Source organism: Gracilinanus agilis, chromosome 5, assembly GCF_016433145.1.
Source record: "Gracilinanus agilis isolate LMUSP501 chromosome 5, AgileGrace, whole genome shotgun sequence".
NCBI classification, from domain to species: Eukaryota; Metazoa; Chordata; class Mammalia; order Didelphimorphia; family Didelphidae; genus Gracilinanus; species Gracilinanus agilis.
The window spans coordinates 309,235,717-309,246,804 of NC_058134.1; positions in this window are offsets into that span (position 1 = coordinate 309,235,717).

The window sequence follows — 11,088 nt, forward strand, 5'->3', positions numbered from 1 at the left end:
GAGGAGTTTTCCTTATTTGAGGAGGGTCCGGATGCTTGTTTGTTCTCCTCCTCTGTTTGCTCGGTTGTCTGGATTTTCTCTGTGTAAAAGCTGTCGAGTGTTAAAGACTTCTTCTTTTTGTTATTATTCTTTCTCTTCTGAACCTCCTGATGCTGAGTAGCCATCATTAGCCCAGCAACTTCTCAGCTTTATCCTCGGGCTCAGTGTCTGTTCCAAATCTATTGGCTCCTGAGGTCTGAATTCTGGTTTTTTCCAAGGTCAAGCCCCCTGATGGGCCCTCTTGCTTGATCCTCTGCTGGAGGTTTCTTTACAAGTCTCAGGGCGCTGCTTCCACAGTCGTATACCCGTCTGCACTGGTTCCCCACTTAGGCTTTAGTTCTGCCTCCACCCACGCCTCTGCTCAGCCGGCACTCTCTGAGCCCAGCGTCCTGCTCCGGCGTGCGCGCTCAGATTTCGCGTGCGTTCTTGACTTAATGGGGTCCTAAGTCTTGCTGCTCTCAGGAACAGGTCCCGGAGCTGCTGATGACTCGATGGGTGCCCCAAACTTGCTCTATTTCTTTTTAGCTGGGTTCGGAGCTATAGATGAGTGTGGAGGGGGTGGGGGTGGGGCGGTTGCTCAGCCCGCGATTGAATGAGAGCCCTTTTTAGCTTGGAAATGTCTCGATTCCACGTACCTTCCACGCTGTGCCCTGTTGTGGGGTTCCTCCGTTCGTCTGGACTTGTTTTTATGTCCCCTTGAGGAGTTTTGTATGTTTCGGTCAGGAGAGGTTAAGAGCTGCTTCTTACTCTGCCGCCATCTTAACCCGGAACTCGCAACAGTCTACTCTTGCACAGATCTGAATTCAAGTCAGCAGAGCTCCGACAATAGAAGAATACAACCAGACATTTTCATGGATCAGTCTGATCCATATAAAAAGTTCCTACTCCCTTTTGTTAGGACTATATACACCAATTCAATTCAATTTGGAGGCACTGAACTGGAGGCATGTACCTAACATGAACTGGTACCAAGTACCAAGGGCCTGAATAATATAACACTCAATAACCCCAAGAAATCTACAGCAGAATCAGTCCAGGTCTTCCTTTCAGATGTGTGTAGAGTCTGAACTTATAATCTGAATTTAGAAAGAAGGTTGGAAAAATGAGCAAGAAAAAAAAAGGATTCCATCATAAAGCAATTGTCTTGATAGGGATATCAAAGGATAGAAAGAATGACTCCAATACATTACAAAGCAAAATATAGCTTGGGCACAAATACAACTAGGATTCCTGGAAGAGATGAAGCAAGAGGTTTTTTTTTAGTTAAAAATATTCTTTATAAATAAAATAAGAGTGTTAAAGGAAAAATTTGTGAAAGAAATGAGAGCTATGGAATAAAGAATTGGAAAGAGAATTAACAGCTTGGCACAGGAGGTACAAAATGTTGCCCAAAAAACAAACTCTCTAAAAAATAGAATGAACCAAAAGACTCTAGTAACTCTAAGAAGAGAAATATATATATGTATACATATGTATATGTATACATATATATATTTCACATAGGAAAAAATAGAAGTGTATTTAAGATATCTCATAGCAAAAATTTTTAACCTGAAAAACAGATCAAGGAGGAAAACATAAAGAATCAGAATATCTGAAAGCCGTGAAAAAAAAAGAGTCTAGATATCATAGTTTGAGAAATCTTAAAAGAAAATCTCTTAGAATGAGAAAGCAAAGTAGAAATTAAAACAACTTGAGTTTCATTACTTGAAAGAAATAAAAAAATGAAAACTTGCAAAAACATCATAGTCAGAATCCAGAGCTTCCAGATTAATTTTTTAAAAAATACTGCAATCTACCATAAGAGGAAAAAAGGAGAAACTAAAAAGCCACAGTTAGAAACACACATGATTTAGCAGATAACACCATAATGGAACAGAAATCTTGGAATATAATAGTCAAGAAAGCAAAGGATACAGGCTTACAGGGAAGAATAATTTACATTTTAAAATGAGTACAATCTTGGGGGTATCTGGGTAGCTCAGTGGATTGAGAGCCAGGCCTACAGACAGGAGGTCCTAGGTTCAAATCTGACCTCAGACACTTCCCAGCTGTGTGACCCTGGGCAAGTCACTTGACCCCCATTGCCTACCCTTCCCACTCTTCTGCCTTGGAGCCAATACATAGTATTGACTCCAAGATGGAAGGTAAGGGTTTAAAAAAAATAAGTACAATCTTAATGAAGAAAGTAGATGTTTAATAAAGTAGAGAACTTTCAAGCATTCTTGATAAAAAAAAGGTCAGAACTGTGTATAAACTTCAAAGTTGAAACTCAGGTTTAGTTAAGATAAATATAAGAAAGTCAATGTAAATGAACAATGATAAAGGACTAAAAATGACAAATTATTTACATTCTAATATGAAAGGATTATATATATGTGTGTGTGTATGTATCTATATATATCCTCTGTACCTTATCATCATCAAGAATCAAAGAGGGAATCTAATTAAACAAAATTAGTAATGAAGTGGTTCTGTTACATCTTAATGATATTAAAGAGAAAATAGAAACAGAGGGAAAAGGAATATTTTGTGAAGGGCAAAGGAAAAGGAATGTTAAGGAAAGTTACATAACATAATTTGGGTGAGTAATAAAAAGCCTATACCACCAATGAAGAAGGGAAGAACAATCAACATGAGTTTCATTCTCATCTAACCTGGTCAAAGAATAGACTACAAATTGACAGGTTTCAGTTCAGAAGTAGATTTCATTGTACAGGGAACTAGGAGGGAAAGAAAAGGGAAAAGGGAGAATTATAGAAAAGGTAAGTTAAAGGAAGAATTACTCCTAAGAAAACAAATTCTAAGGATATACAAATATGTATAGCACTTTTTGAGGTGTCAAAGAATGGAGATCTGAGAAAATTCCCATTACATTCCAGAGACCTCTGAGATAGGTGAAAATCCACAAAATAGGGGCGTTATATTTATTTTATTATCTATATATTTTTAAGGCTTTATAAACCCTTCCCATTCTCCAATAAGCCTTTTCCACACTCTTATTAACCTTTCCCATACTCTTTATAAACACTGAGACAATCAACACCGAGTTGCTGTGGTTGGTCACCTTTCAGCCAATAGTGTGCTGTGTCCAATCTCATGTTGGCAAACTTGCCCATGTGGTAGTGGCGTACTGCATTTCCATTGTGTACAGTCCGATATTCATTTGCAAAACCCTGTAATATAAGGAAAACTATGTGATATAGAATTAGAATTTTTTTTAAATCCACACTACAGTGAAGCTACAATAAGTGAACAGTGAAATAGTGAGGGATGACTGTAATTAGAAAGACTGAATGGGTTATGGTATATGGGTATAATGGAGTACTATTGTGCTTTAAGAAAGGATGGAGGTAGATGACTCCAGAGAAATATGAGATTTGTATGAACTGATACAGAGTGAAGGGAACATAACCAGGATAACAGTGTGTACCCTAAGGGTACACAAAAATATTATAAATAAACAAATTTGAAAAACTGATCAATGTAATAAGCAATCATGATTCCAAAAGACTGATGATGAAACATGCTAGGTACCTCTCTGAAGTGAGAGACTTGTAGATAGATCATATTTTTACTCTCAAGTCTTTCACCTCTCTAAAATATGTGTAAGTGTATACACATGCATACCTTTGTATATGTGTGTATGTGTGTGTGTGTGTGTGTGTGTGTTTCTTTAGACAAGTCCACATCAGACATTTGTTTTGCTTAACTCTCTATTAAGGATTATCTTTTCCTTCATGCTCAGTGAAGGATAGAAATGAGGGGGAAAAGGCAGATATAATGAAATTTATTTTTTTAAATTAAATGGAGGCTAAATGATCACTCCTTCGATATGCTGGAGAAGAGGTTCCTGATTAGCATGGGGTAGACTAGTTGACTCCTGAGGGTACGTTCAGTTCTGTGATTTTGTGAGTTAGCTCTATATCAAGTCATGAAATCAGGAAGACTTAATTTCAAATCCAACCTAAAATACTTCTGACTAGTTGTGTGAACCTGGGAAAAGTTACAGAATTTCTATTTGATGCAGTTTCCTCAACTGTAAAATGAAGATAATAATAGCACCTACTTTGCAGGGCTATTGTGAGAATGAAATGAAATAATATTTTAAATAATATTTAAAAGCACTTAACACAGTGCCTGGCACAGAGTAGGTACTATATAAATGCCTATTCTCTTCCTTTTCCCCTAATATTTGCCTCCCAGCTGTTGCTGGGCTGAAATAAGACATTGTACGGAAAGCACTATGTAAATGTGTCATAATCTCCCTGAGGACAGGCATTTATTGAAAAAAAAAAAAAAAGGTTTATCTACCCCATACCTAGTTGAATACCTTGTAAATGAGGCTTAATGAATATCTGTCTAATCAAGTTGAACTGAATCAAAATATTTTGGTTTTGTCCAGATTGTATCCAGTGATTCCCAAAGTGGGCGCCACTGCCCCCTGGTGGGTGCTGAAGCGATCCAGGAAGATGGTGATGGCCATGCTTCTTTTGTATTACATTCTATTCTGAGTTCAATAAATAGTCTCATAATTTCCAGGGGGTGCTAAGTAATACTTTTTCTGGAAAGGGGGCAGTAAGCCAAAAAAGTTTGGGAACCACTGCATTAGACTGAGTCAATGCTCCACAAGCCTAGGACAAAGGTATATAGTGTTGGTGTCTCTCATGGAATAGTCAAAATAGCACACGTTCCTTCTCTGATGAGACATGTTAGGAGAGAGAATCAAAAGAATTGTGACTGGTTGGGGCCAGGCAGAGGATGCACCTGTCCCAGTCTTCAAAATTTAGCTCTTCATGTCACCACCTCCTGTAAGTCTTCTCTGATTACCGACAGTCAGCATTTTAGATGGGAATTTCACCTATGAGTGAAAATCAGCTTGAAATCAAGAGCACTTTCCTCCTTCACTTTGCAAAAGCATGAGTTAAATTGCTGTAATTGAGTAATCAAAGCACTATTTTTTTCTGGCATGAATGAAAGCAAGGAGTGTACAATACGGCAGTCATTGACACACACAATTTCTGGAACCTGGCAATCCTCCGGTGACATGTGGGAACACAGTTTGGCAGATGATATTTCTATAAGCCTGTGCTTCAGATTCCCATCAACCAGTGACCCACAAAGAAGGCAGCTCTGAAGAGAGGGAGGTGAGTGGGATCTCTTTGCAGAGTTCTTGGTGTGATTTGAAAGGAAATCCAACTTGACATTCAGGGAAGAGTTCTTCATTAAAACAAAGGAGCAGACCTGAAAGGATAATCCCACCTGGCCCCCTGGAAAGTCATTGTAAGGGAAATATTTATTTTCATCTCATACAATTCTATGCACGACAGTGAAATGGGAAGACTCTTACTTGGAGTCAGGGGACCTACGTTCTAATCTTGTCTTCCATGCTAAATAGTTTACATGACTTCAACCCACATTTGTCCAAATCCTATGAAGTGTAAGAATTGAGGCCCCACTGCAGATAAAGAAACAGATATGTGGCAGACTTGCTCTCAAGGAGATTATAATCCAATGTGCCTGAAATGAATTATCCCTGCCCAGAGGATGGAGTGGGGTAAAAAAAAAAATAGACTGAACTCAGAGGCAGAAGCCTGAGAGTTGAGTTGAGATGGGCCACTGTTTTCTGTTCTATGTAGCACAGTCTAGAAGGGGCAGAGTAGGCTAGTGAACAAGCAGAGATGAACAACTTTGACAAGGAAGGAACTTGGACCCATTCCGTGAGAAATAGGGTCTCTGAAGATGAGAAAACTCAGGAAGCACACGATAAACTGTTTTCAAGTACTTGAAGGCCCATCTTTTGGGAGAGTATTTGTAGACATTAGCTATCTATAGGGGGTTTTTCCTTGTGATATTTGCTTCATTTTCAATAAGGGGAATTATCTCAGAAGAATAGCATTCTTGCCTTTATGCCTTATTTGATGCTAATGCTTAAATGAATTTTGTAACAAATTTCAAAGTTACATGGTAATGGAACCCCAGAATATTTTAAAAGCCCAAATTAAAAAGGATTGCCCACATTGAAGAAATCAAGTGGATGACTAACACGTTCTGGCCAGATTACCATGGGTAGTTTCTTGAGTTGTCTATCAGAATAGACTAAATCTGACAGGCTTATTTTGAACAAGAATACTAGATGGACAAAAAGTTCCAAAGTTGACTACAAAGCTGGGTTGTATTTGGGAAACTATTTTTTTTTCAGCCTGCTAGTCCCTTTTTAAAAAACAAATATTCCCTAAATTGTACTAGATATTGCGGATCATTGCATATTGCAACCTTAACAGAATTAGCATTTTCATTGACCTAAATCAATGGCAAGATCACTGAAAAGAGTAAACAGGCTGTAGCATATTGCTAACATTGATTTAACTGGTATATGATTAATAATGATTAATTAAAACAAATAATGATTAATAACTATAACAAAACCTAACACCAGGGAGAATATGACACTAGTAAAGGAGATAGGCTGGTTATATATTAAGAAAAAGCAGTAATGAAGACATAGTCCTGAAAATACACAGCATCAAAATATTAAAAGAGCTAAAGAATGGCCTCTAGCATCTTGAATTGACTCTCCATGGATATTTTACAGAAAGACATAGATGAGAATCACAATATGGAGAGGCTGCACTCTACAATATCAACAAGAATATCTCAAATGTTTAGAAGGTAAAGGAACACAATTAAATGTGTGAATATTTTCTGTTTCCTAATTAGAACACATGAAATCAGTCAGATTGTGGGTCTCATTCAGTCCATTTCTCTCTCCCTTTTTGGTCCATGTCTCATGTTGTGGCTCTTCTGAAGGAAAGTTTGGCTCAATTATCCTTCATCATTTAATGCCTCTATAAATAGACAGAGCAAGCACAGTTTATGACTCATAGATACAAATGTGCTGTCCCTGAGCATTGCATAAGGTGGCCTTGCTTTGGAGAAGCACATTTTCAACCAGGGAATGTGAAAAGGTCCTTCTCTACCATTTCTATATTTTGGTCAGGGAATATTACTCAGCTCAGCTTTGAAAGTGGTAGAAGCATGGAAGGCTAGAGGTCTAAATCTGAGCCGCAACCCAGCCATTAATCTAATTTGAGACCTTGGACAGGGCATAGAATCATAGACTTAGGTTGGAACAGACAAAAGAGGGCATGTGTTACAACCCACATCTGAAAAGGCATTCCTTCTCCTGCATACAGAAATGTGGCTCCCTGCTTCAAGACCTTCTACAAGACCTCCAGGGATAGAGAAAAGAGAGTGCCATCTAGGAGAAGGAATGCTGGATTTGGAGCTGGAAGACTTCAATTTAAAATTTGAACACTACTGGCTCTAGTACTTATGGATGAGATGGTCTTCAGCAGTTCCCTTTTCTCCACCTTAGTTTTCTTACCTGCCAAATTAGAGGGAAGTGAGCTACTATTGATAAGAGCTGGCCCTTAGGTAGTGTTTCAAGATGTACAAAGCACTTAATACACATTATCTCATTTGAGCTTCACAACAACCCAACAAGCCATTGGGGGTATATACTATAGGTATACTTTTTTTGCAGATGATGAAACTGAGGTTGTCTTGACATATCAATGGTCACACAGCTTGTGCCTGACATCAAAATCAAACTCAAGTTTTCCTGATTCTAGGTTCTACCCCCTCTCTATGGACCATGTTACTTCTTGACTAAATATTCTCTCCAATTGTTGGCCAGAGTCATGTAAATCTGATCTGACTCTACAAGGCATTCGCATCCTTATGGGTCTATCTCATTTTCATGTCTTTATCTTTATTAATAAAGTTCAGATTTTTTTCTGATCTCAAATGCAACTTACACATTTAACTCTTCCGTATCCTTGTTCACAATCATTTTCCTGGGTTTGAATGCCCTCCTTTCTCTCTTCTGCCAGTTCCAACCTTACCCATTCCTAATAGTCAAGTTGCATATCTAACCTTTTCCTAGTCTTCTCTGTCATCCTCCTCACATTCTTCTCTTTTATGAATTCCTATGCTATTTATCTCTTGGACCATCCATGTAGCACTCTTATCCTATGGGACTTTATATCAATATTTTGATTTTAGTGGTGTAATAGGATATGATTCACGAAAGGAGACCTATATGTGCCAGCATGTGGTACAAGGGATAAAGAGGCAGATAAACTCTGAGGACCTCAATCAGGTCTTCCAAGTTTATCAATATAAACCTTAATATATGATCATTTCAATTCAAATGTGACATAAAGGGGAAGTACAAAGAATATATTGGAAAATATAGCTTAGGATCAAGAAATGAAAGAGGTCAAAGGCTCCCAAACACAGAAACCTTGAGCTTATTTCTCATACATAGATACTGCCTGTGATGAAAGAGTCAGGAGCACTGAATTTGATAAGCATCGATATCTCCATATCTATCTGTATTACAAACAGATGAAGTCTCTCAAAGACTAATGAACAGGGGGCAGCTGGATAGCTCAGTGGATTGAGAGCCAGACCTAGAGACAGGAGATCCTAGGTTCAAATCTTGCTTCAGACATTTCCCAGCTGTGTGACCCTGGGCAAGTCACTTGACCCCCATTGCCTACCCTTACCACTCTTCTGCCTTGGAGCCAATACACAGTATTGACTCCAAGACGGAAGGTGAGGGTTTTAGAAAAAAAAGACTAATGAACAGATTAACTGATTAATAGGCAAAGTTCTAGTCCCAGAGTCCCCTACCTCTGCCATGAAGGGAGAGAACTACATTTGCTCTGGGTCTGGGAGGGAGGAAGTTTGAGCGTTACAACTCAGAGTTGTTTATTGTTATCATTATTAAAAGGTATATTGCGTGTATGTCTCTTCCGGTTCTTATGATTTCATGTGGCATCCATTAATAGGTCTCCCATGTTTTTCTTAAATCTTAATAGTGAACATTTTTTCCTTATACAGTATTTCATTCTATTAATGGACTATCTCTCTCTCTACATATATGTGTGTTATACATATATACATACAGAAATGAATATACTTTGTGTATATACACACATACTTACATGTGTAACTATGCTTATACATATAGCATGTATGTGGCAATACATACATACATGCAGTTATGTGTGCACAAGTGTATGCATATACTTTATATACAGATATAGTGTGTAGTGTACATTTATTGTGTGATACATGTATATACACATACACGCACGTATAAGAACATATATATGCATGCATACTGTATAGTATTTATGTATAACAAACACACACATATCAATATATAAAGTATTAAAATTGTTTAGTAATATATATATAATTATAATATAATATAATATATAGTATATATTATATATACTATACATAGTATATATAATATATACTATATATTATACTATATATACAATATATATAATATATAAAGTATTAAAATTGTTTAATCTATTTGGTTATACTTTAAAAGTTAAGAAACGACATTTACAGTGTATGAATCATTTCCAAATCATCTATCTGCATATATTCAGATCACAAAAATGTTAGAATGAGGGTAAAACTCAACCCCAAATCATGAGACCAAATAAAGATGAATAGAAGATATGGCAAACGAAGAGACGTTACGTTCTAAATGGACTGGGTTTTCCCCAACCTCGGAGAGAGCTGGAAGTATACCAATAAGCCAGGCCATCCCAATGGAATTTAAAGATGAAATCTGAAGAATCCTCCAATATGCTTTTGTTCTTTGACCCAAAGATCTCATTGTTGCTCATATGCCCCAGGAAGATCAGAGTCAGAAAGAAAGGTTCCATTTTTTTGATTAGCAAAAATACTCTAAATAAAGTAGATGATCATTGGTGAGGGATTAGCTAATCAAATAGTGACTCATGAATGGAATGGAATATTACTGCAAGGAAGGAAATAATTATATGAAGAACTAAGAAACATATGGAGAGAGGGGGTGGGGCATTTAAATGATTCAGTGGATTGAGAGACAGGCATAGAGATGGGAGGTCCCAGGTTCAAATCTGGCCTCAGACACTTCCTAGCTGTGTGACCACTTAACTCCCATTGCTTAGCCTTTACTGCTCTTCTACCTTGGAACCAATACACAGTATTGGTTCTAAGATGGAAGGTAAGGGTTAAAAAAAAGTATGGAGAGACATATCAGTTGGTGAGACATGAAGTCAGCAGAACCAAGAAAACAGGAAAATTGTATCCATAATATACACAGTAATGTAGATTATATAAACAACAAAAACTGAATACTGTGAATGATAATGATAAAAATGTTCCCAGATTGGAGAAGAGCAAATGCTATCTTGGCAGAGGGGAGGGAGGATGGGAATAGAACATTGCATATTCAGAGACAGGGCTTAGTTAGTTTTTGAGAAAGTGCTTGTAGGAAAAAAATCTTCCTTTTTTATTTTGGGGGATGAAGAATGACTCTCTGGAGAGATGATAGACTATAGAATCAAAAAGGAATGAGAGATACAATACCAAAATAAATAAATAGTATTAGTTCAGGAAATTAAGTTTAAAAAAGAAATATAAAGAACTAAAAATGATAAGTGGAAACAAGAAGGAAAACACTAACAGATGGAAAGTGGAAAAGATCTGTAAAGATTTCTTTAACAAACTACTTTCTTATCAATGACAAGGGAGCACCCACATTTGTATTCTCACTTAGCAGTCCCTGATGTACTTACTGCATGATTCTATAGAAATTGTGCTTAAAAATAGTAAAAGCAACTGAACCAGACTAAGAGGAGGGGAAATCCAAGCTGGAACTGACATTTTAAGGGTGTTAAGGAATCCCAAAGGGAAATTCATTCTATTTCCTCTTAACCGATCCCTCCACTAGACTTCGCATTTATGATGACAGCTGTACCACCCTTCCACAGTCACCCAGTGTTACAACTTATAAGAACACAGGATCAAGGGCTAAGAGATCTAGAGTAGGTAGAGAACTTTGGGTTCACCTCACTTTCCAGAGAAGGAAACTGAGGACAGAGAAATTATATTATTTGCTTAAGGTCACCTAGCTAGCAAATGTCTAAAATGGAATTTGACTCATCTAGCTCTCTAAATTCAGACCTGTTG